The sequence below is a fragment of the Bos grunniens genome, chromosome X (assembly GCF_055505025.1).
Source record: "Bos grunniens cultivar Pamir isolate PY7600 chromosome X, Bosgru_T2T1.0, whole genome shotgun sequence".
NCBI classification, from domain to species: Eukaryota; Metazoa; Chordata; class Mammalia; order Artiodactyla; family Bovidae; genus Bos; species Bos grunniens.
This window is the reverse complement of record NC_141194.1, coordinates 19,784,425-19,799,349: the sequence shown is the minus strand read 5'-3', so window position 1 is coordinate 19,799,349 and position 14,925 is coordinate 19,784,425. Positions and strand designations below refer to the sequence as shown.

Sequence of the window (14,925 nt, the reverse complement as noted above, 5' to 3'; positions counted from 1 at the left end):
CATTTCCTTCTCCAATGCATGATAGGTATATTTGGCTCAATAATGGAATAAGTCCTTTCTGAATTTAAGAAGATGCTAACAAGGTAGCCGTTTTCCTATCAGGGCTGGACCACACTGAAGAGTATTTCTGTGTTTACTTGGTGTTTGTGCTGCTTGGTTGCGGGGAGGAGAGTGCTTATGCCTGGCCACAAATATTTGTCATCCATTCATCCATCCGTCCCTTCCAAATAGCATTTACTGGGCTTGTGCTTATTCTAGCTAAATGCTGGGGATAAAAATGAACAAGAGATGGTGGCTGCTATCAGTGTAGTTCAACAGGAAGTGTTCAGGCAGGCAAGAACCAAACATAGATGATACACAGAGGAGGGAACAAATATGGACTTTCTCTAACAGGATCCCTTTGTACAAACCAAGACCAGTACTATTTTTTATAGAGATCTGCCCTCCTGATTCTTCCACCAATTTGGTATCATGGAATTTCATTGTCTTCTTGAAATTTGTCCTCACTTTGCTTTGTCTACATAGACCTGTAATTCAAAGTCCAGTTAGATTATATCTTTCCTTGAAGCTTCCCGTATGTCTGTGCTAAGAGCTATTTTGTTTCTCTGGTGTGATATGGGGGAAACTTTCCTAGATTTGTGTTGGTTACATAGACTGAGTACTTACTGACAAATGCTAATATTTATTGATTATTCCAGTCATGTTGGGCCCAGATGTCCATTTCTACCCAAAATGAAGAACTCTTTCCATATTGTATGTGGATTGTGAATATAGTCAGAATATTTTCTCATTCAAAAACAGAAATATTATTTGACAGAGTCTGTCATTTAGTCGAAATATCAAAATTTCAATCTCCTTTATAAAATGTAGTTTTTGCCTGGGGTTCACTCCCAAGAATTTTGTAGCTCTCATCTTTTCTCAGTAAATTGATTCAACAGCTGGAGGCAATGGTTTGCATGTCACTTCTGATGAAATATTTTCCATTTCCTAATTGCTTAATGAATATTTTGTCGAGTGAGTGAATGAAAGTTTGATACCATGTGAAAGGAAGTAATGAAAAGATTGGAAAGAGTGTGTGTATGTGTGTGTGTGTTCCAGTAAATCTGTCGTCTTAGTTGTACACGTTCAGTACAGCATTTATTCTCTGCTGGGAGCATGAACCTGCTGGAGTGTCTGATGTGGAAAAGGACAGATGACCCACACTAAGTCTCTTTCCTTGATGCAGAATTCTATTTCCTCGTTGGTTCCCAGCACAAGCAAAACTTTCTCTCGCTCTGCCCTTGCCTAACTGTGTGAGTCTTAGGCAGTTTCAGTCTTGGTAAGATTGTGACTCTGACAACTCTGTAATGAGGGATGCCTCTACCTCTGAGCCCCTGCAAATAATGATGACAACTGTAGTGTATTCAGTAAGGTAATGCCAGCTGCTGGAAGAGAAACCTCCCACTCTCAATCTCTTAACACAATAAAAATGTATTTCTCATTCACGGTGCTACTCATGAGCAGGCAGCTGAACTTCTGTGATGGTGTTGATGCTTGGACTCCTTTCACCTTGTGCTTCCATCATGTTCTGTTCTTAGCTTCCAAGGCCATGCAGGAAAAAGGACAGAGCAGGAAAGATGATGTGTGGGATGGCTTTTATGGGCTAAGCTTGGAAGTGGCCTAATGTCTCATTTACTTGCCTGTTATTGGATAAAAAATCAATCAAAGGCTGCACCCACCTCTAAGGACAGCTAGGAAACAGTCTAGGTGGGTATCTAGGAAGAAGAAATGGATGGTCAACTCACCATTTCTTTTAGACATGGGGTGCATTTTTTCCAACTCAGGTCCAGGTTAAATCATAAACACTTCAGCCTCTGCAAAGAGAACCTGAATTTAGATCTAGAGTTCTGGCTCAATGGGATCGCTCCCTCATACTCAAAAAGCATGTTGTTGCTGCTGCTGCTGTTGTTCAGCCTCTAACTTATGTCTGACTCTTTGCAGCCCCATGAACTGCAGCACACCAGGGTGTCCTCCACTCTCTCTCAGAGTTTGCTCAACTTGATGTCTGTTGAGTCAGTGATACTATCTAACTGGCTCATCCTCTGTTGTCTCCTTCTCTTGCTCTCAATCTTTCCCAGCATCAGGGTCTTTTCCAACAAGTCAGCTGTTTGCATCAGGTAGCCAAAGTATTGGAGCTTCAGCTTCAACATTCAACATCAGTCCTTCCAGTGAATACTCAGGGTTGATTTCCTTTAGGATTGACTGGTTTGATCTTCTTGCAGTCCAAGGGGCTCTCAAGAGTCTTCCCAGCATGACAATTAGAAAGCATCAATTCTTCGGCGCTCAGCCTTCTTTATGACCCAACTCTCACATCCTGTGATTGCATGGCAAGGGTTAAAGATTGTCACTTGCTAGTGAGTAGTATGAGAGGCAATCGGAACTATTTTGAAAGTCAGGCTTCCAGGAAATAGAGCTTGGTTGAGAGATGTGACAGCATTTCCCTATCTCATAACAGAGTGCCTGAGAGGCAATTCTTCTCAGCTTGCATCAATAGGGTAGTTCTCTATGAATTAATATTTAGTTAGTGCCTCTTTTATACAGTGGTTGCTTTCAGCTTATTGCCTCACTATCTTTGCATTATCTCATTGCCTGTCGAGACCTTTTAAACCATAACATATTGTGGTTAAGTTTTTGTTTTAATTGACTGTTATTAATTTGTTCCTCTTTACTGTCTTGTAAACATGGTTGCTTAATTCTGTGCATTATGTATATGATAAAAATACCAACACCATGTACCTTACAGATAAAAGAAATCACCAATAGGTTTTTTAAAGGCCTTAAAGTAAATACATATGGATTTTAAAGTTGGATGATGTGAAACGTGGGGGAAATGGCTTTATAGGCCATTGGCCAAGGCTTTCCAATTTGATTAATACATTAATCTATTATTATTGTGGAACACTCATTACATATAGGCCTGATATAATGGAATTTCGCTTTCTAGAAGAATGACCATGTAATCCCTGTGTTAAACAGAAAGTTTTATGCAACCTGGATTGTTGTGTAATGCCTAATGTCAAAGCCTCTTGGCACAATTTTGCTGTCAGTGTTTGGAACTTATTCCCCTTCTCAGTACACATATCAAAATGATTCTTCTATGACAGAAAATAAAGTCAAAGTAGAAGTGACATGGAGTTGAAGTTTTTTTTTTTTTTCACATAACAGGACAGAAAATAAATTCTTAGATTAAATGATTACAAGGTCTCCAGTTAGGTTCCTAAATTATGAGTAAAATATAAATTGCCAGAAATGATATGCACAGAGAAAAAAATATACGTATATACAGAGAGAGGAAGGGAGGGAGGCAGATAACACGAAGGCTAGTAGTCATGGCTTCATTTCTTCTTCCTAAGGTTTGAAAGGAAGTAGCTATTCAGAAACTGGAGTCAAGAAAGAATAGGACATACTGTGACGGTGACCATTTTCCTTGCTGAGAATAATTACTCAGAGTGAGCAGGAAGTGTCAGAAAATCTGTTGCTCAGAAATATCCTAGGCCCTTTGATTGGAAGATCATGGAGGCTTAAGCAGGCTTGCCCATCACACCTTCTTGGTCTCAAGTAGACCTCTGGATTTCAACTTCCTCAATCATGTGATCTGTAGGAATTTTGATGATACATTGACTGCTCAATCCCTCAGTCATGTCTGACTCTTTGTGATCCCATGGACTGTAGCCTGCCAGGCTCCTCTGTTCATGGGATTCTCCAGGTAAGAACTAGGTTCTTTTAAATTAGGAAGGCACACATCTATATGCATATGGCACACATCTATATGCTTTTCCAAAAGCTCCAGTCAGGAGGAAGGAAAACACAGGAAAGAGTGAGGGTAAAAGGAGAAACAAAAAGCCCAGAATATCCAAAAAATATTGCCCTACTTCTCCTGATAATTTCCTTTCCTATGAGGTGGTGAAGAGATAGGGGAGTGCCATGCTGGGCTTTTGTTTAACTAGTGGTCCAGAGATAGTTGCTGATACATAGGGAATGGGGCGTTTGAGGCTAAAGATTGAACGTGGGGTCTGAAAATTCATCAGCATGGTTAGACAAGGAAAGATGATTTCCAAAAACAAGGAAATAACATAAAACTTGTACAGAAACTTGAAAGGGGAATATGGATCAAAGGCGTTGCGAAGCTCTGAAAACTGCATTTTCAATTTCATGATTATGTTTCCTTCAGGGAAGAAAAGGGAGAAGGGATATTTTAAGAAGCTAATGTTAATACCCTTAAATTTTGTCTAAGTGCATGTTAAAAAACTGTGTTCATCTATATATATATATATATATATATATATATATTTTAATTTTATTTATTTATTTTAATTGGAGGACAGTCACTTCACAACACTGTGGTGGCACCTGCCACGCATCGACACAAATCAATACCTTTTTATCATAAAACAATCTCAAACTTTCAGAAAAGTTGCAAGTTCAGTACAAAGAACCTTTTTTCTAGAATCCTTTGAGAGTATATTGACAGCATGATGTTCTATCCTTCCTGAACACTTAAATACAGATTTCCTAAAGACAAAGATATTCTCCTACATATCTCCTATACAGCCATTAAAATGATGAAATCAACACTATTAACACTGACACGTTACTACCATCTAATGCTTAGACCTCATTCACGTTTCACCAGTTGTCCCAATGTTTTTAATAGCAAAAAAGATCCAGTACAGAATCATGCAGTGCATTTAATTGCCATATGTTCTTCTTCAGACTGATGAGCTCAGATTTAAAAAGACATATTCTAGACTGTGAAAGAATGGATATATGACCAAGGACAAGTTTATGAGTGATAAAATCCCAAAGGGAAGATTAAACCCAGAAACACAAGCAACAAAATGATTTTTTAAAAGACTTTTTTAGTGCATTTTTAAGTTGACAGAAAATTGCAAGTAAGGTAAGGAGACTTCCAGTATACCCCCTGTTCTAGCATATGCAAGTATTCTACTGTTGTCAACTTGCCAGTCACCAGGATATCTTTTATTTTTATTTTTTTTAATTAACCAGTGATGAACCTGTATTGACACATCATAATTACCTGGAGTCCATAGTTTATCCAAGAGTTCACTATTGGTGGTATACATTCAATGGGTTTGGACAAATGTATAATGACACGTATCCATTTTAATATCACATTCATCTCTTCCCACCACCCCTGGGAACCACCGAACTTTTCATAGTCTTCATAGTTTTGCCTTTTCTGGAGTATCATACAGTTAGAATTGTATAAGATATAGCCTTCTCATATTGGCTCCTTTCACTTAGTAATCTGCATTTTAGTTTCCTCCATGTCTTCTCATGGCTTGATAACTCATTTCTTTTTAGCACTGAAATGTCATTGTGTGGATATACTACAGTTTATCTGTTCATCTACTGAAAGACATCTTGGTTGCTTCCAAGTTTGGGCAATTATGAATAAAGCTGTTTTAAACATCTGGGTACAGCTTGTTGTGTGGACATAAACTTTCAACTCTTTTGGGTACATACCAAAGAGTGTTACTGCTGGATTGTATGTTAACAGCATATTTGGTTGTGTAAGAACTGTCTTCCATATGCCCGTATTATTTTGCATTTCCACCAGCATTATATGAGGGTTCCTATTGCTCTACATCCTTGCCAGTGTTTTCTGTTGTCAGTGTTCCAGATTTTGGCCATTTTAATAAGTGTGCAGTGGTATCTTGGTGTTGTTTTAACTTACAATTCCCTGATGACATGTGATATGGAGCATCTTTTCATATGTTTGCTTTCCACCTGTGTGTCGTCTTTAGTGAAGTGTCTGTTAAGGTCTTTGACCCATTTTTTGAGCAGGTGGTTTTCTTGCAAGTGTTGTTTCTATGTTTTGTGTAACAGTTCTTGATCAGATTTGTCTTCCACAAATACTTTTCTCCTGGTCTGTGGCTTGTCATCTTCTTTTAACATCGACTTTCACAGAGTAGAATTTTTTAATTCTAATGAAGTCTGTGCTTATTATTTATTTCTGTCTTGGTTTGTGCCTTTGATGTTGTATCTAAAATGTCATACCAATACCCAGTATCATCTAAGCTTTCTTCTGTGTTACCTTCTAATAGTTTTATAGTTTTGCATTTTACATTTAGTTCTATGATCGATTTTGAGTTATTTTTGTGAAGGATGTAAGGTCTGTGGTCTACCATTTTTTTTCTAGTATGTGAGTGTTCAGTTTTTCCAGCACTATTTATTGTAGAAACTATCTTTGCCCCTTTGTATTGCCTCTGCTCCTATGTCAAAGATCAGTTGACTATATTTATGTGGTTTGTTTCCAGGCTCTCAATACTCTGATACAAATACTCTGGGTTTATTTGTTTACACAATGTGTTTAGTTATCTTCTATGCCACATGAATAAAGGGGAACTTCAGAAAGGTGATATAATGATAACCTATGATGTGGAGAAAAGAGGGCGCAATACCATTGCAAGTTGGAAAGGGTAACAAAAACTCCATTTAGGGCAGACTGAAACCTCAGATATAAGAGAAGATAATTACAGAGTATTTTGCAATATCAAATGAATTAAACTTTGTCCAGATGAATTACCTCTGGGAAACTGTCAAAATATGCATGCACTGTATATCATCATTGTTTATTTTGAAGAATTATGGAAAACAGTAGAGAAGCTAAATGAAAGCCTTGATTCTTAAATCAGTACCTACCTGGAGGAAGTTTCTAGTGGAATGCTTCTGAGCACTGTCCACAGTACTGAAGTGTTCAACATGCTTGTTAAGTATTTCTTGGAGAATATACTTACTCAGTTATTGTCGATCTTGGGATAAATGATATACTATCTGACAAAATGAAGGCATAAGACTGTTTTGATGAGATGGAATGATGGGTCAAAATTAACAGTAGAAATTATAATGAGAGTATTTTTTAAATAAAGGTGCAAAGGTTACAGTTATTCATAGCATGAACTATGTTGTAATGGATTATATTTGGGGACATCTGTATGACCTCACATTTAGCTTAATATAGATACATATTGATGATTTTGAAATATCTACAGATATATGTAATGACTCCAGGTGGCTCACATGGTAAAGAATCTGCCTGCAATGCAGGAGACCTGGGTTCAACCCTTGGGTTAGGAAGATCCCCTGGAGAAGAGGAATGCCTACCCACTCCACTATTCATACCTGGAGAATTCTGTGGACAGTGGAGCCTGGCAGGCTATAGTCCATGGGGTCCCAAAAGAGTCAAGGGGACATTTCATGCAAAGATGGACACAATAAAGGACAGAAATGGTATGGATCTTACAGAAGCAGAATATTAAGAAGAGGTGGCAAGAATACACAGAAAAACTATACAAAAAAGAGTGACCCAGATAGCCATAATGGTGTGATCACTCACCTAAAGCCAGATATCCTGGAGTGTGAAGTCAGTGGGCCTTAGGAAGCATCACTACGAACAAAGCTAGTGGAGGTGATGGAATTCCAGCTGAGCTATTTCAAATCCTAAAACATGATGCTGTGAAAGTGCTGCACTCAATATGCCAGCAAATTTGGAAAACTCAGCAGTGGCCACAGGACTGGAAAAGGTCAGTTTTTATTCCAATCCCAAAGAAAAGCAATGCCAAAGAATTTTTAAACTAGCACACAATTGCACACATCTCATATGCTAGCAAAGAAATGTTCAAAATTCTCCAAGCTAGGCTTCAGCAGTATGTGAACCGAGAACTTCCAGATGTTCAAGGTGGCTTTAGAAAAGGCACCAGAGATCAAATTGCCAACATCTGTTGGATCATCAAAAAAGCAAGAGAATTCCAGAAAAACATCTACTTCTGCTTCATTGACTACGCTAACACCTTTGACTGTGTGGATCACAACAAACTGTGGAAAATTCTTAAAGAGATGGAAATACCAGACCACCTTACCTGCCTCCTGAGGAATCTGTATGCAGGTCAAAAAGCAATAGTTAGAACCGGACATGAAACAATGGACTGGTTCCAAATAGGAAAAGGAGTACGTCAAGGCTGTATATTGTCACTCTGCTTATTTAACTTATATGCAGAGTATATCATGTGAAATGCCGGGCTGGATGAAGCACAAGCTGGAATCAAGATTTCCAGGAGAATATCAATAAGCTCAGATATGCAGATGACACCACTCTTATGGCAGAAAGCAAAGAGGAACTAAAGAGCCTCTTGATGAAAGTGAAAGAGCAGAGTGAAAAACCTGGCTTAAAACTCAACATTCAAAAAACTAAGATCATGGCATCTGGTCCCATCACTTCATGGCAAATAGATGGGGAAACAATGGAAACAGTGAGAGACTTTATTTTCAAGGGCTCCAAAATTACCATGGATGGTGACTGCAACTATGAAATTAAAAGATGATTACTCCTTGGAAGAAAAGCTATGACCAACCTAGACAGCATATTAAAAAGCAGAACTCAAACAGGGGCTCTGTATCAACCAAGAGGGGTGGGATGGGGAGGGAGATGGGATTGAGGTTCAAGAGGGAGGTGACATATGTACACCTATGGCTGATTCATGTTGATGTTTGACAGAAAACACCAAAATTCTGTAAAGCAATTATTCTTCAATTAAAAAATAAATTAATTAAAAAAAAACTACCCCCAGACATGGAACTGAAGACAATTAAAAAAAAAAAAAAAGCAGGGACATTACTTTGCCAACAAAGGTCCATCTAGTCAAAGCTATAGTTTTTCCAGTATTCGTGTCTGGATGTGAGAGTTGGACCATAAAGAAATCTGAGTGCCGAAGTACTGATACTTTTGAACTGTGGTGTGAGAGTCCCTTGGACTGCAAGGAGATCAAACCAGTCGATCCTAAAGGAAATCAGTCCTGAATATTCATTGGAAGGACTGATACTGAAGCTGAAGCTCCAATACTTTGGCCACCTGATGTGAGGAACTGACTCATTTGAAAAGACCCTGATGCTGGGAAAGATTGAAGGTGGGAGGGGAAGGGGACGACAGGATGAGATGGTTGGGTGGCATTACCCACTCAATGGACACACGTTTGAGTGAACTGTGGGAGTTGGTGATGGACAGGGAGGCCTGGCGTGCTGCAGTCCATGGGGTCGCAAAGAGTTGGACATGACTGAGTGACTGAACTGAACTGAAGGTTTCTGTATCAATATTTTTCATTTGTTGTTATGAAAGTACCATACTTGTGTAAGATGTTAATAAGGGAGACTGGGTCTAGAGCATATGGGATCTCTCTGTACTGTCTTTGCAATTTCTCTTGAAATTTAAAAGCATCCTAAAATTTAAAAAATCTAATAGAGATGAATACCAACCCTCTGTACTTGGATTAACACTCTAATCCTAATGCTCATTCTTTATCACTGAAGTCTTCAATTCAGTCTTTGTGTTCCCATTCTTCATCTCCTCTCCACAGAGGAGCCAGAGAAATTTTTCCTAGTGTCAATCCTATCACATTTTTCTGCCCCACAACCTTAGAGTGTCTTTCCATAATACCTCAGATAAAATCCAAACCCTTGACCATGGTATATAAAATCCTACATGATCTGGTCACTCATTTCCTACAACTCATCTCCTACCATCCTTCCTCTTATTTTCTCGTTCCCGGCTGTAGTGGCTTCTTGTTTCTCAAGTATTCAAATGTCTGGTATATAACAGAGCCATTATTGGGTTGGCTAAAAAATTTGTTCGAGTTCCAGAATAAACTTCTTGGCCAACCCAATACTTTGCCTCAGAAGCTCTCTCTCCAATCTTTTCATGGCTTCTTACTTTATATATGTCAGATGTTTGTTCAAATATCATTTCCTAAAAGAGGTCTTCCCTGAACCTCAATTTATTGTGGCTTCTTTTTAATCCCTTTTTAACTCTTTACTCTGCTTCATTTTTTTAATAGTACTTTTTATTAATCATGATAATGATTTCAAGCTTTGAAAAAAATGCACATTCGTAACAGTACATGTTTGGTTTGTCTTATTCATCCTGTACTCTCATTGTCTGCAACAGTCTGAAAAGTAAGTTAGTGAAGGAATAGATAGTCTGGTTGTTTTAAATAAGTGCAAGTTCTGTGTGAGCCAGTAGTGGGGTTATCAGATATGCTAACACATACTTACATTCCATTAACAGAAATACATTCCCTTAAATAAAGGAAAAAAAAAAAGAATAGACTGATTTGGCCATTGTCTTACCAACCAACTTCTGGAGCTATTTGTTAATCCTGATTACCACGTTTTTAGATGTTCATGTAAAAATTGAATTTGTCTAAATGAATGCAATCAATTATAATGTATTTAGAAGCCATCAATTGGAAATTAAGGGAACTGGGCATGATTGTCCTGAAGACTTGGGGAGATCTTGATAAATGGCTTTTAAGTATTTGGCTCATTTAAGTTCTCCAATAACTTTGATAGCCTGTGATGTGCCAAGTACTGTGCTCAGTCCTGGAAATGAAAAAAGTAAACACATGAATGAGGTAAAGATTTCTTTTTCCTCCTACAAGTGTTATTGGCTTTAATTTGTGGAAGTTTTAGTTGTGAAGATTTTGATTTAATGTAATAAAACAAATTTTTTATAACAAACACTTAAAGGAATATTTAAAAGCTGACATTGGGTTCCCTCAGTTCAGTTCAGTTCAGTCACTAAGTCGTGTCCGACTCTTTGCGACCCCATGAATCACAGCACGCCAAGCCTCCCTGTCCATCACCAACTCCCGGAGTTCACTCAAACTCATGTCCATTGAGTTGGTGATGCCATCCAGCCATCTCATCCTCTGTCATCCCCTTCTCCTCCTGCCCCCAATCCCTCCCAGCATCAGGGTCTTTTCCAATGACTCAACTCTTCACATAAGGTGGCCAAAGTACTGGAGTTTCAGCTTCAGCATCAGTCCTTCCAATGAACACCCAGGACTGATCTCCTTTAGGATGGACTGGTTGAATCTCCTTGCAGTCCAAGGGACTCTCAAGAGTCTTCTCCAACACCACAGTTCAAAAGCATCAATTCTTTGGTGCTCAGCTTTCTTCACAGTCCAACTCTCACATCCATACATGACCACTGGAAAAACCATAGCCTTGACTAGAAGGACCTTTGTTGGCAAAGTAATATCTCTCCTTTTCAATATACTATCTACGTTGGTCATAACTTTCCTTCCAAGGAGTAAGCGTCTTTTAATTTCATGGCTACAAACACCATCTGCAGTGATTTTGGAGCCCCAAAACATAAAGTCTGTCACTGTTTCCACTGTTTCCCCATCTATTTCCCTTGGAGTAATGGGACCAGATACCATGATCTTCATTTTCTGAATGTTGAGCTTTAAGCCAACTTTTTCACTCTCCTCTTTCACTTTCATCAAGAGGCTTTTTACTTCCTCTTCACTTTCTGCCATAAGGGTGGGGTCATCTGCATATCTGAGGTTATTGATATTTCTCCCAGCAATCTTGATTCCAGCTTGTGCTTCTTCCAGTCCAGCATTTCTCATGATGTACTCTGCATATAAGTTAAGTAAGCAGGGTGACAATATACAGCCTTGACGGACTCCTTTTCCTATTTGGAACCGGTATGTTCCATGTCCAGTTCTAACTGTTGCTTCCTGACCTGCATATAGGTTTCTCAAGAGGCAGGTCAGGTGGTCTGGTATTTCCATCTGTTTTAGAATTTTCCACAGTTTATTGTGATCCACACAGTCAAAGGCTTTGGCATTGTCAATAAAGCAGAAATAAATGTTTTTCTGGAACTCTCTTGCTTTTTTGATGATCCAGCAGATGTTGGCAATTTGATCTCTGGTTCCTCTGCCTTTTCTAAAACCAGCTTGAACATCTGGAAATTCACGGTTCACGTACTGCTGGAGCCTGGCTTGGAGAATTTTGAGCATTACTTTACTAGCGTGTGAGATGAGTGCAATTGTGCGGTAGTTTGAGCATTCTTTGGCATTGCCTTTCTTTGGGACTGAAATGAAAACTGACATTTTCCAGTCCTGTGGCCACTGCTGAGTTTTCCAAATTTTCTGACATATTGAGTGCAGCACTTTCACAGCATCATCTTTTAGGATTTGAAATAGCTCAACTGGAATTCCATCACCTCCACTAGCTTTGTTCATAGTGATGCTTTCCAAGGCCCACTTGACTTCACATTCCAGGATGTCTGGCTCTAGGTGAGTGATCACACCCTAGTGATTATCTGGATCATGAAGCTCTTTTTTGTATAGTTCTTCTGTGTATTCTTGCCACGTCTTCTTAATATCTTCTGCTTCTGTTAGGTCCCTACCATTTCTGTCGTTTATCGAGCCCATCTTTGCATGAAATGTTCCCTCGGTATTCTAATTTTCTTGAAGAGATCCCTAGTCTTTCCCATTCTGTTGTTTTCCTCTATTTCTTTGCATTGATCACTGAGGAAGGCTTTGCTATCTCTCTCTGCTGTTCTTTGGAACTTTGCATTCAGATGCTTATATCTTTCTTTTTCTCCTTTGCTTTTCGCTTCTCTTCTTTTCACAGTTATTTGTAAGGCCTCCTCAGACAGCCAATTTGCTTTTTTGCATTTCTTTTTCTTGGGGATGGTCTTCATCCCTGTCTCCTGTACAGTGTCATGAACCTCTGTCTGTAGTTCATCAGGCACTCTGTCTATCAGATCTGGTCCCTTCAATCTATTTCTCACTTCCACTGTATAATCATAAGGGATTTGATTTAGGTCATACCTGAATGGTCTAGTGGCTTTCCCCACTTTCTTCAATTTAAGTCTAAATTTGGCAATAAGGAGCTCATGATCTGAGCCACAGTCAGCTCCCGGTCTTGATTTTGCTAACTGTATAAAGCTTCTCCATCTTTGGCTGCAAAGAATATAATCAGTCTGATTTCGGTGTTGACCATCTGGTGATGTCCATGTGTAGAGTCTTCTCTTGTGTTGTTGGAAGAGAGTGTTTGTTATGACCAGTGCGTTCTCTTGGCTTAACTCTATTAGCCTTTGCCCTGCTTCATTTCGTACTCCAAGGCCAAATTTGCCTGTTACTCCAAGTGTTTCTTGACTTCCTACTTTTGCATTCCAGTCCCCTATAATGAAAAGGGCATCTCTTTTGGGTGTTCTAAAAGCTCTTGTAGGTCTTCATAGAACCATTCAACTTCAGCTTCTTCAGCATTACTGGTTGGGGCATAAGCTTGGATTGCCGTGATATTGAATGGTGTGCCTTGGAAATGAACAGAGATCATTCTGTCGTTTTTGAGATTGCATCCACATGCTGCATTTTTTATTCTTTTGCTGACTATGATGTCTACTCCATCCCTTCTAAGGGATTCCTGCCCACAGTAGTAGATATAATGGTCATCTGAGTTAAATTCATCCATTCCAGTCCACTTTAGTTCGCTGATTCCTAGAATGCCAACGTTCACTCTTGCCATCTCCTGTTTGACCACTTCCAATTTGCCTTGATTCACAGACCTGACATTCCAGGTTCCTGTGCAATACTGCTCTTTACAGCATCGGACCTTGCTTCTATCACCAGTCACATCCACAACTGGGTATTGTTTTTGCTTTGGCTCCATCCCTTCATTCTTTCTGGAGTTATTTCTCCACTGATCTCCAGCATATTGGGCACCTACCAACCCGGGGAGTTCCCCTTTCAGTGTCCTATCACTTTGCCTGTTCATACTGTTCATGGTGTTCTCAAGGCAAGAATACTGAAGTGGTTTGCTTAATCAGTGACTGCCTCGTTATCTTCCTACATCTTAGGAGAAAAAAATTCTTTCTTATAAAAAATAAAAACTGAACCAGTTACCTCTATATTTCTAAGTCTAAAATTCTATGATTCTAGGGAATTCTAGATTTTGTGTGATGATAGCATAAGCTGTTAGGTACAGTAATCCTAAGATCCTACTTAGAAAATGCCACATTTTTCCTACTGCTGGGAGTAGAATGCTTAACCAATATTTTTTCTGTGTGGCATTCTGACAGCCTTAGGTGCCTGCAGTATTTCAGCAGAGACAAGATTAGATTAACTATTGTTAAAATTCTTTATAAGGAAGTGGAGGAGGTCCAAGACTTGATTTACAATCTGATTTCCTTGGCAAAAAAAAAAAAAAAAGAAGAAGAAGAAGAAGAGGAAGAAAAATGGGCCTCCAAAATGCTCTCTTTATGCTGCAATTAGAGCCATGATCTCTCTTCAAATGGGAAGGATAACTAAAAAAGATAATGACAATTAGACTGCTGAAAAGTGTCCAATAACTTCAAACTCCCTTCTCACTCAAGATGCCCCATGGTATGGTAAAAAATACTAAGCATTTACAGAGTTATTTTCAAAAGAATATTTGAGTGGTAGTAGAGGAAAATAGAACATATGGCTGAAAACCTTCATGGCTAGAGAAATGTAAGAGTGGAAAGTGTGTTGGAGCTTTCTGTTTATATTGCTCAAGATCACAGCAGGACATAGGTGACATGTCCCAAGGAATAACTGAAGAGTTTTTGTGTATGCTTTTTAAAAAGGAAGTGAGTATTTACAGAGGACTAGGCAGGGTTCGGAGAAGGAATGGCAACCCACTCCAGGACTCTTGCCTGGAAAATCCCATAGACGGAGGAGCCTGGAAGGGTGCAGTCCATGGGGTCGCTAAGAGTCAGACATGACTGAGCTACTTCACTTTCATTTTTCACTTTCCTGCATTGGAGAAGGAAATGGCAACCCACTCCAGTGTTCTTACCTGGAGAATCCCAGGGACAGGTGAGCCTGGTGGGCTGCCGTCTATGAGGTCGCACAGTCGGACATGACTGAAGCGACTTAGCAGTAGCAGAAGCAGCAGCGGGAAGGGTTAAAGGAACATTGTTGGATGGTCAAATACTTAGTAACAGCAGGAAACCATCCCTACCCCTGGGCCTTAAAGGGAGAGGGGAAGAAGTTGTTACTAGAACCCAGTGAGAACTATGACTGTGCCCGTAAACCTGCCTGACAGGGTCTG

General features: G+C 39.3%; 1 long non-coding RNA gene across 24 annotated transcripts in view; it reads left to right on the top strand.

Moving 5' to 3' along the window:
* The window catches only part of LOC147339896 (uncharacterized), a 784,113-nt gene that overhangs the window by 159,206 nt on the left and 609,982 nt on the right, over window positions 1-14,925 (top strand). The window lies entirely within an intron of this gene.